Below are 17,471 nucleotides of genomic sequence, written 5' to 3'. Positions count from 1 at the left end.
GAGTCTATCCCGGTCCAACCCTGCGCCAAGTCTCAGGAGTAAGGCAACTGTGTGAGATGGGGGCAGCAGTGGAGAGAAGCGGGGCTGGCTGAAAATGCAGAATTTGGGGTCAAACAGCCTAGTGCTCGGCCTGTGGCCCTCTCCACAGGAGAAGGTGAAGCCATCCAGGACAGACAGAGGGTCACAGGCAATGTCAACTACACAGAGGTGATACCTGGGCAGCCAGAGATGGGGACACAGTGGGTACCCCAGAGGCGGGGCGTCTCAGCCAGTCAATGCCAGCCTCCTTACCACTGGGATCTGTGAGTTAAACTGTAGGCAAATGGTGTCAGCCCTAGGGCCAGAGACAGGAGTAATGAGTGTGTGTCCACTCTGAGGGCTGAAGGACCAGGATTCTGGGCAGACTCCATGCTCCCTACTCACTTGCAGTTTGTCTGGCAGATGGGCCCTGTCCCCTCACCAATGGGGAACTCAATGCCCTGTGGGCTGAAGCTTCTCCCATGTCCTAACTGCCTTCATTCCCAGCTCCAGGTTTTCTGGTATTTTCCTAGTGGGCATCAGCCTCTCTATATTTGGTCTCAATGCTCAGCCACCTAATATTCTGGCCTCTGCCACTTCCCCTACTCCCAGTTAACCTCTTCTTGCAAGGATACCTCACACTGAAGAGGTAAACGGGAGAGCTGAGCATGGGCCCTTTGGACATGAGCAGCCCTGCACAGGTGGACAGAAATTCGATACACACGTGTGTAGCTACAAACCGCCCTCACCCTTAGCCTGGCTGTTCCTGAGTCCCTCTAGTAGCTCAGCATGAATGACTCATACTCAGCACCTCCAGAAACCAGCTGTGCCTTTGTCTTTGCAGCTGCCCGACCCCCCACAGCTCCCTTTGGCCCCCAACCAGAGCCTGTCCTTCCTTGGTCCATAGCTTCCTGAATCTAGGACCTGGAGTCAGCTCCCATGGAGACTGAGCAGTGAGCCTTCTTTTTGGAAGGTTACACTTTCCTAAGGTTCTGCTAGACTGGCTCCATCCAGGCTCACATCCCTGCCTGGCCAAGCCATCTCCTCTTAACAGGTTATCTCTCTCCAGTCCTTGCCCCTTAAATGGGATCTTCCAGGTCTACAGATGGACTTAGTTAAAGGCCTTAGTGGCTGTGCACAGGGGATCCTGTGTCCTTGGCTTCAGCCCTGGAATCCAGCACTGGCCAGGAAACTCCAGCGCTTGTCCTAGAGTCAATATTACCTTTGGACGTAGCTGAAAAGTCCCTAGTAAGAGGTTCCCAGAAAACCCTCCTTGACTCTGAGGGATTAGTGACCAGGTGACCGGATGTCCTTACCTCGTTCCTATATTTGAGTCAGATCCACCCAGCAGGGGCACAGGCAGCAAACAGATGCTGCTCCAGAAAGAAACCAGACATTTCCTCCAAGGAGGCCACCAGATAGAAGGTGTGGTATGTGTGTGTGTGTTCGCGCGCACACGTGCGTGCTCGTTCATCTGTCTAAATATAGTGAGCACCTACGGTTTGCTGGTTACAAACCCTGCATCTTAGTCCACCAACCAGTCTCCAACCAACAAGAGTGGTTAGCCCACACTATGGTACATTGCCAGAACAGGGAAGGTAACAAGTGGAGTAGCGAATTCCAGGGGTGGGGCGAACTGGAAAGGCGAGGGAGGGACCTGAACCTGGGAGGCGGGGCCAACTCGGAGGCGGGGCCTGCGCCAGAGCGCCTGGCTCCCGGCCCAGCTCGCTGCAAAGCTGGGCAGCAGAGCAGGGATCCGCCTCCCGGACATAGGGTCTGTGGGCTGGGAACCGGCAGGTAAGGCACTGCATGGGTCTCGGGACGCGACGTGGACTTGTACGACACGGTCGAGTCTCAGAGGCCCGTCTGGGTCCCTTGAACCTGTGTCCCGCCGTGGGATGGGAGTGGGGTTCACAGGGCTGAGCGGCGACATCCTGCAGGGGCTTAGCTCTCGGCTGTCCATCCAGGAGGTGAAGCAGGGTTTCTGCGTGTGTCCTGTGCCCCTCGGCTCCTCTGGCACTCGTTACAGGGCCCACCTAGAGGGGCTCCAAAGACTCAGAAGGTGAATCGTCTTTCATTCCCTCCCGGTAACCCAAGTTTGCGAGAAAAGCCACCTGTTAGAGCTGATTCACACCGACTGACTGATGCATGAATGACTGGGTGTGGGGAATTTACAGATCTTGAGGAAGAGAGTCTCCGAGAGTTGTAGCTTAGCGGACATGTGGGTCCTCCACCCTGCAGCTCACACTTTCTGCTGCTCTGGGCCTTGACTATTAATAGGTTGAGAGCCCCGTGGCAGCCAATTCCCTCTGCCGCCTCTTGTGATCCTGAGCACCTGCGGGTCCCTCTCTGCGCATCTGTTTGTTCATTCCTTGACATTGGTGGTGGTGTACCTCACAGATGGATGACCCCTGAGATGCCACCCTGGCCCGGGGCACTGTGTGGGTGGGACCATTTGAAGGGGCTCTGGAAATGTCACCTGCTGGGTCAATGGTGAAATGAACAGAATTGTTTCACAATAGAATGGGTCCAAGGGTTAGGTCCTGGGCTGGGAGCAGCGACCTGGGTTCAGGTCAGGCCCATACCAACTCCATGTGCCCTAGGTGAGAGCCTGCCCTCACTGGCTTTGGTCCCTTTGGATCAGAGGGGGCACAGGGCTGTGGTCTTTCCCTGGCAGGGAAGCCCACTCCAGGGCCCCGGATCCAGTTCTCCTGTCCTGGGTCCTGAGAGTTGGTTCCAAGGAGATGAGAACCACAGACAGGTTCCCTCCTTCCCACGCCCCCTTCTGGCTCTTTGGGACCTGGTTTTGGGTTCTGGATGGAGACAGACCCTGACAGAGGGGATGAGCTGAAAGAGTAGACAAGAATTGATGGGCAAAGCCACCTGGCAGGCGGGGAGTACAAAGGGACTCTTGCCTTTTGGGGCATGTCCCCATTCAGTTATATAGAAGCCCACTCAGAAGGCTGGGCTAAGAGAGACAGAGGGAAGGAAGGTAGACTCCAGAACCGCCTCGGCCCTTCCTATTCACATGGGTAGAGGAAGTGGGGTACTGAGTCAGCCCCCAGCATCTCTTTGCCCCCATAATGATGCATGTGCACATGTAGGCCCACGGATTGGAAGTCCAGGTGGTCTAGAGTCAAAATGACCTGCTTTAGTCATAGCGGGGCAAAAGGAAGAGCATAAACTTAGGCTGGGGTCCTGGGTTCAAGTCCAGCTACATGATATTCAACAGGCTGCCGAACCTCCATTACATCTGCATCAGGGTAGGGAACCACTTTCTACCCAAGGGTGGTTATGAGTGCCCACGGCCTGCTAGTGGTGTGTAGCTGAGAGTCAGCTACTGAGAGCGCTTCCTCTGTGTGTCCTGGTCACCTAGGGACGATGGACCATTTCTGCTTGTGGTTGAGGTTGGGCTAGGCCACGCCTGGAGAGGCCTGGGGCAAGGGGCAGGTGTCCAGGTCCCTGCCTGCATTGGTCTTGTGGGCAAACACCGGTGTCTACAGGGACTGAGGTGTGGATTCTGCCCTCAAAGCTCCATTATGAGAGGACCAAGAGTCAGAGATTCTGACAGGCCTTGCCCTCCGGCCATCTTCTGGCCAGCTCATGTCTTTGGTATTCCCTGGGCACAGACATGTATGGCTCTTTTCTAACCCTGCTTGGCAGAGGAAGTTGGCAGCCTGGGCAGAAGAGATGAGGAACTTAAGGCCAGGAAGGCAAGAGACTCTCTGGGCTGGGGTGTAACTGTTAGGTAGGTACAGACAGGCCAGGGAAGGTCATTGACCTAAGTGCCCTGTGTATGCCAGGTGTGGTAAAAGCATTGAGGAGTCTGGAGAGTGAGAAAACCCACTCTTCAAACCCAAGAGACCGTCTCTGAGAGTAAAGGACCCCAGCGGGCCTCTGTAGCCCTCCAGTGGTACTGTCTGGGCATTCGGGGGCTGGAGATGGCCTCTTGTGTGAGGTACCTACCCTTCCATCTCCCTCACTGTCCCTCAGCCTGTGCCTAGTGGAGATGGAGCTACCTCCTGCCGAGTCCCAGTGGGCCTCCCAGGCAAATTATACTTTGTTTTTTCTTAATTTAATGATTGATTTATTTTATGTGCATTGGTATTTTGCCTGCATGTACGTCTGTGTGAGGGTGTCAGATCCCTTGGAACAGGAGTTACAGACAGGTGTGAGCTGCCATGTGGGTGCTGGGAATTGAACCTGGGTCCTCTGGAAGAGCAGTCAGTACTCTTAACTGCTGAGCCATCTCTCTGGCCCCAAATTATACTTCTTGACTTTCACTTTTCTGTTCTGTAAAGCAATGTGGAGGTGCAGAGTCACATGGCTGAACCTGGACCAGTGTCAGCCCCACCCACCCTACCCATGAACTCCAGGGACAACAGGGATGAGACAGAAAGCTAGCTGGGCACCATGGTGATGGCACCCAGGTGCCATCCCATCTGCCTCTTTCTTCTTGCCCAACACTCTGACTTCTGAGGGTCCAGCACCAAGTGTTTGGACTCCCTGCTGTAATAACTGGTCCCAGGAGCCAGAGACCACTCCTTGGTCCACATGAGCGGTCCATGGAGAGTTCCAGGCATACCTGAGTGGCTTTTGCTAGCTGGCGTCCAGGAACAGTGTTGTTGTGATCACTTGGGGCAGCCGTCTGGGGAGGTCAGTAGGCCTTCAGGGCTAACAGGCACCCTTGGCCAAACTCGGATTCCAAGAACTGTTGCCTGCTTCTCTATGACTCACACCTACTGCGCAGCCACTGGGCATGGTAGAGTGGCCCAAGACCAGACACGCCTGCTTTAGGCATGCAGGGTGTCTGCCTGTTTGAGCCTGCAAAAGGTGGGTGTGGCCCCAGGCTTGGGATCTGCCAGGTTGGTGGTATTTGGGACCTGGATGGGGAGCTGGGAATTGCCACTCCACCCTGTTCCCTGCCTCTGTGATACTGGTAGACTCCATTTCAGGAGGCTGCTTATCTGGACCAGTATCCCTCCCATACATGCTGTGTCCTGTGTGAACCAGCCCCAAAGCCAAGCCTGGGCCACAGCGGGGGTCAGGCCCCCAGGTGTGAGGACAAGCATTCTCTCTGAGAAGGCAATTTTGATTAAAAACATAATTATCAAGATCAGTGATCAGAAGGACTCCCGCCCCCCCCACCCCCCGCTACCCTGCTCCTGAGCCGTGTGCCTCCTCATAACTGTATACACTGAGACCTATCTGTCTACCCCCCTGCAGGAATGCATGCAGGAAAAGGGCTCTGACTGGTGGCATCAAAACGAGAGGTATAGGGCCTTCCCAAGCAGCGAAGTTCCTGCAGGCTGGGTGGGTTGGGCAGCTGCTGGCAGTGGTGGTGAGGTATTCTGCCAGGTTCTTTGAAGTTGGTCTGCCACACTCCTCACCCACATTTAACTCTCCGTTGAGCACTGGAGACAAACGCAGCCCTGTCATCCTGGAAGCTGTACTGCCTGGGCTGGCAGAGTTTCCACTCAGACAGCAGTGGGTTCTTGTGCTGGGGCCTCTCACGAAGCCCTCTAGGTTTCTGACACAGCCCCTCCCCTCCCATGGACACTATCTGCCTCTCAGCATCAGCGACCCAGCTACTCCTAGGCCTGCTAAGCCTGGTTTTGTTGGCTTCACCAGCAGGATAGGTAGGGAGACAATTTTTTTTTTTTTTTTTTTTTTTTTTTTAAGACAGGGTTTCTCTGTGTAGCCCTAGCTGTCCTGGAACTCACTCCCTGATCCACTCTGAGGGCTGGGATTAGAGGCGTGGGCCACCACTTCCCAGCTTGACAGGGAATCCTTTCCTGGTAGGAATAATAGTTGCCAAGCTCTGGGCAACCATGGGCCCCTGCCCTAAACTGAAACAGCGCCTTTCTCTGTGACTGCTTCTGGTGACATCACCTGGCAGGGGAGACACCATGGTCACAAAGGTGGTGTTCCCAGGGCAAGGTTGATCCATAGCACTTTGGATGTGCTGACCCCTGTGACTTCCCCAAATGCAGGGACTTCATACTTCGTGCTAGAGGGGGAAATGTTCGTGCTGTCATCTCCCCTAAGCTGCCTGCTGGAGGGCGCTGACCCCCAAGAGCTGGCACCTGTAAGAGGTCCCAGCAGAAGGTGAAATCTGCAGCCTCTGGGGGAGTGGGGGAGTTGGCATCTGGAAAAACTAGCCTGGAGTCCTGAGGTGACAGATGTGAGGAGCACAGCCCTGGGGAGCACAGTGCCAGGCACTGAGCAGGAGGGGGCATCGCAGAAAGCACTTGACCCTGTCTGCTTCTTCAGTCTCCTGTTTGAATCCAGGAAGGGGGCCCTTCTCTGGAAGAGTTAAGTGATTGGCATTGACCCTTTTCCCTCCTGATGGCAAACAGGGGCCTGGGCCTGGCAGGCAGGTCCGAGGCCAACTCTGGTCTGACCCTGGCAAAGCAAGGGATTAAGTTCCCTGTTGCAATTACCTTCTGTTGTCAGAAATCTCTAGGAATACAGGAATGACCTCCTGGGGCTGGGTTGGTTCAGATGGCTTCTATCAGACCATGCTGTGTGAGCTGGATATCCTTCACCCCCTCTGAATAGCACAGACATAAAAGGTCTAGCCTCATAGGGTATGTGATAGGGCTGGGTTACAAAGTCATGACCCAATAGGAACTAATCTCTGCAGGGTTTGAGGACCTCCATAGCTGGTGTCAGGCTGTCCAGGGTTCTCCACTGTCCAGAGCTAACAGTGCTAAGAGTTAGGCCTTTGCCAGAAGCTGGAGTTCCCACTACCTTGTGACCTGCACCCACGCTGTCTAGGGACTTTGTGTTGTACTTGCAGCTGGCCACCCTTCCCTGTGGATTCCACCCAATCTCCTTATTGCCTGCCTGTCCAATTCTACCAGTGGGGTGAGTGTACAGCTCCAGGGAACCCATCCCAGCTTTTGAGCCTAGCACATGCCAGGGCTGGGACTTCTACAGAGAGGGAGCTGCTTCAGGGTGGAACCCCAGGGCAGAAGGCTACCTTTTGGGCTTCTTTAGGACTAAGCCTTTCCCCTCTCAGACCCAAGGAAGTGGGGCCTGGCCTGAGGCGCATGCTCTAACTAGAGGGCCTGGCCCTGGGTTCGCCTGCTCTGGAGTCTGCTGTTGGTTCCCCCGGGACAGCGCTCACTGCTTGGTTTCAGGAGAGTTCAGTCTGACACCAGTCTTCCCATTTTCTCAAAGATCTCACCAGGAGGGTAAAGGGCTGTGGTTGGTGGTGGCTGTGCCCACTCCGGAGACAGGAAGTTGCCCGAGGAGGAAGAGGGTTGAGAAAGGACATTCCCCTGCCCCCACCTCTGGGCCCTGCCTCAGACATCCCTTCTACAATCAGGGTTCTTTCTGCTGGGCATCAAGGGAGCAGCCATTCTTGGGCTGGGGTCCAGAGAGACAGGAAGAGATCCACTCCAAACCCAGGCCTCAGCCCACTCAAGACCCCCAAGAATGGTACACGAGGTACCCTGTGGAGAGAGAGCAGGAAAAGATTGCTGTCAGAGGCGGGAGAATGGAATGGTACTGGCTAACGTGGGTCCTGTGAGCACTGAGGTTGTTTGGTGATTTTTATATGTGTGGATTTTTGTATGTATGTTTGCATATGTCTATGTTTTTGTAGGGGTGAATAATGTGTACATATGTGTGCATGTGTGTGGAAACCCAAGGTTGATACTGGCTGCCTTCCTCTATTGTTTTCTACCTTAGTTGTTGAGACAGAGTCTCTCACTGAACCCAGGACTTGCTGATTTGGCTAAACTGGCTGGTTAACAGGTCCCTGCAATCCCCCACCTTCCAGTATGGAATTAGAGATGTGTGCCACCTCACCCAGTTTTTTATGTGGGTGACTGAGGATTGAACTCATGCCTTCATGCTTGCGCGGAAAGTGCTTTACTGACTGGGCTATCTCCTTAGTCCTTTGGTTTGTGTTTTTAAGGGTCACTCTGAGCTAGGTGTGATGGTACAAAGTTCTAGTCCCTGAACTTGGAAGGCAGAAGCAGGAGGGTGGCTACAAACTCGAGACCAATCTGGCTTTCATGGCAAGCTATAGCTTAGCTGAGGCTAAATAGTGAGGCCCTGTCTCAGAAGACTGGGGTGAAAAGAAGCTCATTTTGGCATCTGGAGACCATCTTAATGTCCCCACCTTACAGCAGTATCCCCTAAGGAAATTTATGAGAAGTTTGACTCTTGGGTGAAAAAGCAGGTCTGTGGGGGCCTATGGAGGCCTCTGGGGGTCCATGGGGGTCCGTGGAGGACTGTAGGGACCTGTGGAAGCCTGTGGGGGCCTGTGGGGGTCTGTGGGGGGGGCCTGTGGGAGTCTGTGGGGGACTACAGGGGCCTGTAGAGGACTGTAGGGGCCTGTGGGGGGGCTATGGGGGCCTGTGGGGGCCTGTGGGGGCCTGTGGAGGATTGTAGGGGCCTGTGGGAGTCTGTGGGGGACTGTGGGAGCCTGTGGGGGCCTGTGGGGGCCTGTGAGGGCCTGTGGGGGCCTGTGGGGGGGCCTGTGGGAGTCTGTGGGGGCCTGTGGGAGTCTGTGGAGGATTGTAGGGGCCTGTGGGGGGCCTGTGGGGGCCTGTGGGAGTCTGTGGGGGCCTATGGGGGCCTGTGAAGGCCTGTGGGAGTCTGTGGGGGCCTGTGGGGGCCTCGTGGGGGCCTGTGAGGGCCTGTGAGGGCCTGTGGGGCCTGTGGGGCCTGTGGGGGCCTGTGGGGGCCTCGTGGGGGCCTCGTGAGGGCCTGTGGGGGCCTCGTGGGGGCCTGTGGGGGCCTTGTGGGGGCCTGTGGGGGCCTGTGGGGGCCTCGTGGGGGCCTGTGGGGGCCTGTGGGGGCCTCATGGGGGCCTGTGGGGGCCTGTGGGAGTCTGTGGGGGCCTGTGGGGGCCTGTGGGGGTCTGTGGGGGCCTCGTGGGGCCTGTGGGGCCTGTGGGGGCCTGTGGGGGCCTGTGGGGCCTGTGGGGGTCTGTGGGGGCCTGTGGGGGTCTGTGGGGGCCTGTGGGGGCCTGTGGGGTCTGTGGAGGACTACAGGGGCCTGTGGGGGCCTGTGGGGGCCTGTGGGGGCCTGTGGGGGCCTGTGGGAGTCTGTGGAGGACTACAGGGGCCTGTGGGGGACTGTGGGGGCCTCGTGGGGGCCTGTGAAGGAGTGAGATATTAAGCAACTTGGGAGAGGTAAAGTTCCACAGAGGGACCCTTGGATAGGGAATAAACCCGGTGAGAATTGGGTCTAGTAGTTCAGGCTCTGTCCAGCCCAGCCCTCTCCCACACAGCCCAAGCTGGGGTTCGCTTTGCTGATGGTGGCAGCTGTGTCTCTCAGGAGGAAGGAGCCAGACTTGACATCCTGAGGCTGTTTTTGCAGCACAGAGATACTGTGCTACAGGCTGACACATAGAAGCATAGACCTGGGGGGGGGTAGTCAGGTAACATGGCGAGGCACAGCCACACTAGAGTGGCAACAGGGAGTCTGTGTAGCTAGGAGAGCACAGGACTTGGGGTGAACATGGATCTGAGGCTACGGTGGTCAAGGACAAGTCTCTTCGGAAGGAGGGGACGATGGGGCACAAATGCCACTAGAGGTCCTCCATCTTCAGAAGCTTCCGCACCCCTGCTGCCTGAGGACCTTGAGGGCCCTGTCACCCAGCCTGAACATGGGGCATCTGAGCTGGGGTGGAGGGCCAGGTGTAAGTGTGTGTGGGTAAGGAGATCAAGGGACAGTGTGAGAGGGGCCAGGGTATCAGAGCCCTGGGAACCCAGAGGCCAAGCCCGGTCACCTTTAACAGCTGCCTTGTACATCTCAAGGCAGGAGAGGGTGGGGTGCAGGAGGCCTGGCCTTGTAAGGAGACAGGGCAGGGCCGTTGGATGGGTAGAGATAAGAGCTCCTCTCCCTCCCCCGTGACTGGCCTCTTCTGACTGTGGAAGACTAAACCAAACTGCAGAGAGGAGGCTGGGTCTGGGTCCCTTTCCCGCCCACAAAGGCCCAGGGCCAGACCCTTGTCCTTACTGGGCCTCCAAACAATGGAGTAGTGTGAGGGCGCCTGGGAATGTCTAGGTCAGCTGGGCCCATGCTGACGGGTGAGGACAGGAGCCAGCACTAGGCTATGAGTCATGGTGTCCACCACCAGGCATTTGAGGCCCTGGGTTCCCAGCTGAGGAGGAACAGGCAGTTCTCAGTTCCGCAAGCCAAGGTCTGGCCTGCACCTCCTTCCTGCTTTTGGTCCCTCTCTGCAGCTCCTCCTGTGTGTCCCCTAGTGCCTTCCCTCTGTCCTGTCCATGCCTCTCTCTGACTGTCCAGCCTGAGACCTAGATCCCACAGCTCCCCACAGCCTCTTGCCTACTGAGACCGCAGCAGATGGCCTGGACTGTCACCTGTGACTACCTTTAATGTGTGGCTGACCTAATGAGAGGGCAAGGTGTTATTTTAAAAAGAGACCCCAACATCGACTCAGGGGTAGCCTGTGCAGAGGTACACACCTATTGTCTCAACCACTAGAGAGGATGGAGTTCAGGGCCATCTGGGCACCATAACAAGACCTTGTACCCTGAAAAGGGGGTTTGGCGGTATAACTGAGTGGTCAACACTTGCCCGGCGTGTGTGTGTGTGTGTGTGTGTGTGTGTGTGTGTGTGTGTGTGTCCACACTATTACAGAGAACAAACAGCTAAACCTGAGGAATAAAAAAGTGATAAAATCCAAGAGACTAAGGAATAAAATAAACCCAGAGGATAAAAATTAAGCAACAGCATCAAACAATTGGGGCCGACTTAAAAATAATAACGTTTGGGGGTGGGAAAGGGGAGACACACAATGGATTAGGACAAACCCGAAGGTAACACATGGAGAGTGTGCAGAGAAAGGGCTGGTCTGCTGACTCAGCCTGAATGGGCCCTACCTGTGGCATGATGTACAGGGGCCAGAATAACTACAGGACCCATAGTGTCTAGAGAGGCTAAGAATGAGGGTCAGGCTTGGTGACCCTGGGCCCTGGCACTCACTGGGGTGAGGTACTGGAAAGTGTCCAGGCTGAGCTTGTTGATTTTGTGTTGCCCAAGGAGGCCAACATGATGTGAAAAATACCCAAGTGTTGAGTGATAGATGATGGAGCAGGGCCAAGGCCAGTAACAAGCACAGGGGTCAGGGCTGGTGCCCCTGGAGGCCTATCCTGGGAGACCCCAGCAGAGAGCTACAGTGGGAGGTCTGGTACGGTGGCCTCAGACCAGGACACAGAGGCCACTCAGTGTGCTAGGGCTGACCCCTGACCTCTGCCCATGGCTCAGGCATGAAGCAAAAGGGGGTGGATCTCTGGTTGCCTTCCTCACTTCATCCCCCTCCCTCAGGATGAACTTCATGGCCACACACAATCTGCCCAGTGTGTCCCCTCAATGTCTCTGTGTCCTGGTGCTGGGAATCAGAGCTCAGCAGGGCGCCCTCACCCCAAGGACTCTGGCTCCAATACCCGGCCAAGCGCCTGGGACAAAGTCTTTGTGAGCCATTTGGTTTGGTCCTCAGAGTACCATTCTCAACAAGCTGGCGTCTCAGGAAAAGTGACATGCCTCAGCACAAAGGGACCCATGTGGGACTGGAGCATAGGCCTGCTTGGTGCCTAGGCCCCAGAGCTTAGACCCTGTCTGCCTCAGCCGAGTACTATGCCCAGTCAGGACACTTTTGTCTTGCATGTCTGAAGGTGTGTGCGCCTTTTCCTGTCCTGACCCCCAAGGCCTTTGCACAAAATCTCCTCTGACGGAGACACTGTCTGTGCAACCCTGTTGCTTGGCTAACTCTCGTCGCTTCCTGATGCTGGATGATGTGTCACTGTGTCTGGTGGGATGGAGTCACAAGGGTGTGAGTCAGAGGAGACTACTTCCATGGATTATTAATAGGCAGCCTCAGATAGAGGGTGACGCCAGCTTGGATCCTAGGGTTCAAGGTGTGGGATTTGCCCACAGAGCGGTGCTCTGAATGCCTCCCTTTGCCCTTAGTACCTGGGAGCCCGAGCGACTCTGAATGTGAGAGATGGGGACGTCATCGCCTTTGCTTGAATGGGATTGTGGTGAAGCCTGCACCCTCTGTGCTTTGCCACACAGCTCCTGGGACTTCTCAGTTCTTGAGGAGGAAACTGAGGCCTGGGGTTCTGCTTCTTTGCCAGAATCTTCTCATATGACCATGAGGCCCCTGACCTCCTACCCAGAGCCCTAGCTTGTCTACAGAGACTGGGACCCAGCACTGATGTCCTCACGGTGGGGGACTTCCTGCCTAGGGGTAGGCCCTGGGGCTGCTCTGAACAAAGTTTAGCAGAAGATGCTTTCTAGGGCCCTGGCTACCTCAGCGTCTCCATGAAGAGGACAGAATATTAACTGTGGTAAAGGCAACTGTGAGCTACCAAGTTAATAGCCTCAGCACACAGAAAGATTCCAGGGCCTCTTTGGTCCCGCTGTGGGCAGAATCCTCTCTGCTTTCCTAATCCCATGCCTTAGCCTCATCTTGTGCTGTGATGTAGGTATCCCCAGGATGGACGTGGGTGAGAGCTGGGAGTAGGGGAGGTAGAGCAGGCTGGACCCGGGAAGGCCCTACCTTTGGGTTGCATTCTTTGTCCAACCAGTGGCCAGCTTGACTCTGATCTCAGAGGAGACCGTGCTTTGCTCCAGGCATGCTGACATGTTATTGGCAGATTTTGTTCCTAGTTCTGTCCCTGTGGCTTTCAGAGACCAGCAGAAAGCTCAAGAGCAAGGTATGAGTGTCAGTACAGACACTGTGAGGGAAAGCTACCCAGGGAAGAATTAATGCCTGCTCCGCTCCATGATGCATAGCTTCAAGGGCATCCTTCGTGTAAACAGAGTCCCCTTCCCCCTCCTAGAATGAAGAAAGTGGGCATGTGGGTCTAGATCAGTGGTTCTCAGCGTTCCTAATGCTGCAACCCTTTAATACAGTTCCTCATGTTATGGTGACCCCCAACCATACAATTATTTTTGTTGCTACTTCATAACTGTAATTTTGCTACCATCATGGGTTGCAATATAAATATCTGATAGTCAGGATATCTGATATGCAATCCCTGTGAAAGGGTCATGTGACCCCCCCCCTCCAAAAGAGGGGCCGTGACCCACAGGTTGAGAGCCACTGGTCTAAATGGTTTCATTTGGCAAATGAGCACCGTGACTGAGTGTCATGGGGTATTGGGCACCAGCTGCTGAGACATAGACAAGGCTTATGAGAAAAATCTGATACCTACACTGTACTGGATGTACATCAGACACTGGACATGGAGAGGATGGCCTTAGAGAGGTCCCTGGACCCAAGAGCTGATGCTGGGAGAGAATATAGGTAACAGCATTGAGGGGGGAATATAAAGAGAGCCAGACTCTGTGAGGAGCCGGAAGATGTCCTTCAGAAGGGACAGTGGTCTGGACAAGGGGCCTTGGAAAGCCGGAAGGGTAGCATTCTGTGTGTAAAGACAGAATGCAGTCTGGTGTGTTTGGATCAAATCCTCACACTGTAGGGATGCAGTTCAGCCAAGGGCAGCAGGAATGATGGGGCATCTACCTGACCTATGAGAATGAGATGGGAAAGTCTTGCCTGATGTCTAGCAAGGGCATTTCGAAAGTACTCCTCTGCCACTTCCTGATAAAGGTGTTGCCAGTGGAAGCCTAGTATCCCAGAGTAAGCCTGTCCATCACCTCACTACATGGCTCACACAGGTAAGGAACTGAGGCTCAGAGTGAGTTACAGGTCTAGGAGGAAGGGATGGAGCCAGGGCTGTCCGCAGTGAATCTGCCATCTAAGCACGGAATCACTCTGTTCACAGTGGTCACTTAGGTGGAGAGATGCTTACTAGTAGGGTACTCAGAACCAAGTGCCGGTCTCACACAGCAGCTCTCAGTGTTTACTTCAGGGCCTGGGTCATTGGAGTGCACAGGCTAGCTGCATTGGGTGGGGGAGTAGCTATCTCCTCTGAGCCAAGTTGGGTGGGACCATGTAAGATGCAGGCTGCAGCTGTGGGTGAGGTGCCAGGAACTCGGGGGTGGACCTGGTCTATACGTCAGCACTCTAGAAAGTTTCTTCTCAAGCAATTAAAAAGTGGAAACTTGTCAGTATTTGTGATGAACTCAAGTGTGAATCCTGAAACGCCTCTGCTGGCTTGTGGTTTGAGGCAGGAGAGCGGGCTTGCAGCAGGCATCACGCCAACCTGCATTTCCTGGAGACTTTGCCCATCTCTTTCCCCCAGCCCCACCCACCCCTCACCATATTGGGCCTGGTTGTCCTCATCATGGAACTCTTCCCCAGGCATCCTCCTCGAAGCCAGTGTGCTGCCCCCTCCTGGCCAGAGCAGACCCTGCACCGAGTTTGGGGGTCTTCACGAGGCCTGCATCTCTTCATTCCCAGCTTGCCCTGAGCACAGGAGACATGCCACCACACAGCTCAGGCACACTTATTAGGAACCATGATCTTGGACCTAGGGAAGGATGCCTGGTCAGACACTCCAGGACATAAAGACGTAGTGAGCTCCCTTTGGTGCTCTGCTATGTGGTCTAGCACCCTGGTCCAGCCTTGCAGCTGGTCTCAGCCAGTCAAGGTCCAAGGCATCAGTGAGCATTGGCTACATTCAAAATAGACATCAATTCTATGAAAGACTCTTGTGCCACACATTCTGGGCTCAGGGATGTGCTACTTATAGCTACACTAGAGATGTGGCCTGGTGTATGGCCTAAGCCCATTTTCTAGCTGTTCTTGGGCACTGGAGATTTAGTGGGACTCAGATCCACAAAGAATGCCAGAGTCACATTTGTTGACACTGGTAGGTTGGACTGAGCTACTGATGTGATTCCTGAGGAAAGGCAAGATCCTAGGTAGTTCTAGCTTCAAAGGAAGTGGCTTTCATTTTGAAAATGTAGGTGTTGGGAATGGCCAGCCCCGGGGCAGGAAATGGTGGTCTCACCACATCCCCTTGGCCAGGTAGCTGGTTTAGCTTTTGCTCTGTGGTTGAAACAGCTTGATTGAGCCAAAGAAGAGCAAGTTTGGGAGTGAGAGAGCACCAACAGTTTTGGTGCATATGGGCCAGGTGTGGTATCCCATTCACGAGAGCTGTGAGAGGCTTCCAAAGGGACGTGGCGTCTAGGGAAGCATTGTAGGGTCACCCCTTTGAGAGACACGCAGCATTGAGAGCCAGCCTTTCCCTGACAGAGCATACCAGGAAGTGGGTCAGACCAAAGTAGAAGGCAGCTGGGCATCCCATGAAGAACCTGGGTGAGGCTCCATCCGGGTCCACTTCCTGGGGCAACTCTAATGGACGTCTATACCCTAGAGAGCTGACAAACGGAGCTAACCCCTCACAGTTCTGGCAATCACAGGTCCAAAGCCATAGTAGAAGCAGGGCTGCATTTCTTCACAAGGCCAGTAGAGGGAACTGTCCTTGTTGCGTGGTTACTGGTGTTGGGAGGTGTCACTTCAGTCCCTTGTGTTTACATGGTCTCCTGTGTCATCCTTTTAAAGACAGGTCTCACTGTGTAACCCTGGCTGGATTCAAACCATGTGTGTATCCCAGGCTGGCCTCAAACTCATAGAGACCTGCCTGTCTCTGCCTCCCAAATGTCGGGGTTAGAGGCTGCACCATCACACCCAACTCCAGTGTCATCTTGAGGGAAGTTTGCCATTGGTTTGTCCAGGATGGGAACCCTAAAGGACATGGGAAAACCTCTTCCAACCTAGGTTATGTCCACAGGTTACAGGGTATGGCTCTATCCTTTGGGAGCTGCCATTTAGATTCTTGTACCGCATGACCCAGAGGGGCGCCTTGTCCTCTAGGCCACCCGCTCGATCACCCAGGACAGATTCCCCAGGAATCCTAGAAGCCCTTCCTCACTATACAGTGGGCAGAATGGGGCTTGTCACAGGAGAGAGCTCCAGGTCATGGAGTGTTGGGTAGGTGGCCTTAGACTGGCAGGGGAATGGACCTAAGCCCTATAGGAGGGGCTGGTATGAATTATCTTATTTTGAGAGGTTGAGGTTGCCCACTGGAGGTGCTCCCAGCCTTCCCTGGGCTCAGCGCCCACCCAAGCCTGGAAGATTCTCCTCTGACCTGGGTAGACTTAATGCCCGAGCTGTGCACACATGTGGTCAGCAGAAACCAGACTGTGTGCCAGGCACTGATCCCTGGCTGTGGGACAAGTTTGTGCCATCCTGTGATGGGAGATGTCATTCTGTAAATTTGTTTCTCGTATTGGTTAATGAATAAAGCATGGTTGGCCAGTGCTGCAGGTGTGGGTGGGGTGGATATCTCACTAGAATCTCAGAAGAGTACTGACGTCGCAGGGTCAGCTTCCTATGAGGCTTGAGGTGCCAGGGCAGCCCAGGACTTCTGAGCCCCGTAGATCCTGCCATTGTGTCTTAGTTAAGGTTTTTATTGCTGTGAAAAGACACCATGGCAACGGTCACTCTTATAAAGAAGACATTTAATCGTGGTGGGTCGCTCACAGTTTTAGAGGTTCAGTCCATTATCATCATGACAGGAAGTGTAACGGCATGCAGACAGACGTGCACTGGAGAAGTAGCTGGGAGTCCCATATCTTGCAGGCAAAAGGAAGTTGACTGACAGTCACACTGAGGGAAGCTTGAGCAAGAGAGACCTCAAAACCTGCCCTGATAGTGACACACTTCCTCCAACAAGCCACACCTCCTAATAGAACCACCACCCCTTGGTGGCCACTTTCTTTCAAACCACCATACACTGTGTTAGTGCTTCCCTCACTCCTGAGCAGGCTGAGGCATGCCAGGGCCCTGAGTGAAACTCTTCATCCTTTTTATTCTGAATGTGTGTCTGTGTGAGGGTGTCAGAGCCCCCGGAACTGGAGCTACAGATGGTTGTAAGCTGTCATATGGGTGCTGGGAATTGAACTCGGGTCCTCTGGAAGAACAGCCAGTGTGCTTAATTGCTGAGCTATCTCTCCAGCACACACCACCACCCCACCCCTTCTCTGGTAAGTGTCTTGAGTCTAGCTTTGGTGTGGTGGAGCTCCCCACGTTTGGGAACTTAAGGCACCAGTCCAGGGTAGGAGGATAGAGTAGAAGTCAAGGCTATCTAACCCTGGTGATATGCCCCTGCCACCTGCCTCCCCCTGCTTGGGTTCCTGTGTGGGGTTACCTCCATGGTACAGCACAAGGTGAAGGTTATGGGGGGGGGATTCTTACATGTCTTCTTTTTTCCAGAACATGACTGTCAGTGTTGTTTACTATCTGGGGAGAAACTGACCTAGATCCAAGGGGCCTGCGGAGGTCACATAGCTCAGGACTCCTAGGAGATGGGATTAGGGCAGGGTCCAAAAGTGGTCTGCCTCTTGTGGACGCTCCTTGTTTGGGCTCTGACTCCCCTATAGACTTACAGGGTGGGGCTTGGGGTTGGAGACCTGGCTGGGGGTCAGGGTGGGTGTGGCCTACCACCCACTTCCATCTCTACAGCATTTTAGAATGTGGGGACAAGAACAGT

At 54.6% G+C, this 17,471-nt stretch overlaps 1 non-coding gene across 1 annotated transcript; it reads left to right on the top strand.

The window, feature by feature from the left end:
* The first annotated feature begins 5,903 nt into the window (after positions 1-5,903).
* Positions 5,904-6,064, top strand: LOC127233835 (U1 spliceosomal RNA). The gene has a single exon (XR_007835525.1). It is a non-coding gene; the product is annotated as a U1 spliceosomal RNA (small nuclear RNA).
* The last annotated feature ends 11,407 nt before the right edge of the window (positions 6,065-17,471 follow it).

This window comes from Phodopus roborovskii, unplaced genomic scaffold, assembly GCF_943737965.1.
Source record: "Phodopus roborovskii unplaced genomic scaffold, PHOROB, whole genome shotgun sequence".
NCBI lineage: Eukaryota > Metazoa > Chordata > Mammalia > Rodentia > Cricetidae > Phodopus > Phodopus roborovskii.
Note: the sequence above shows the minus strand (reverse complement) of the source record. Positions and strands in the feature narration are given on the sequence as shown.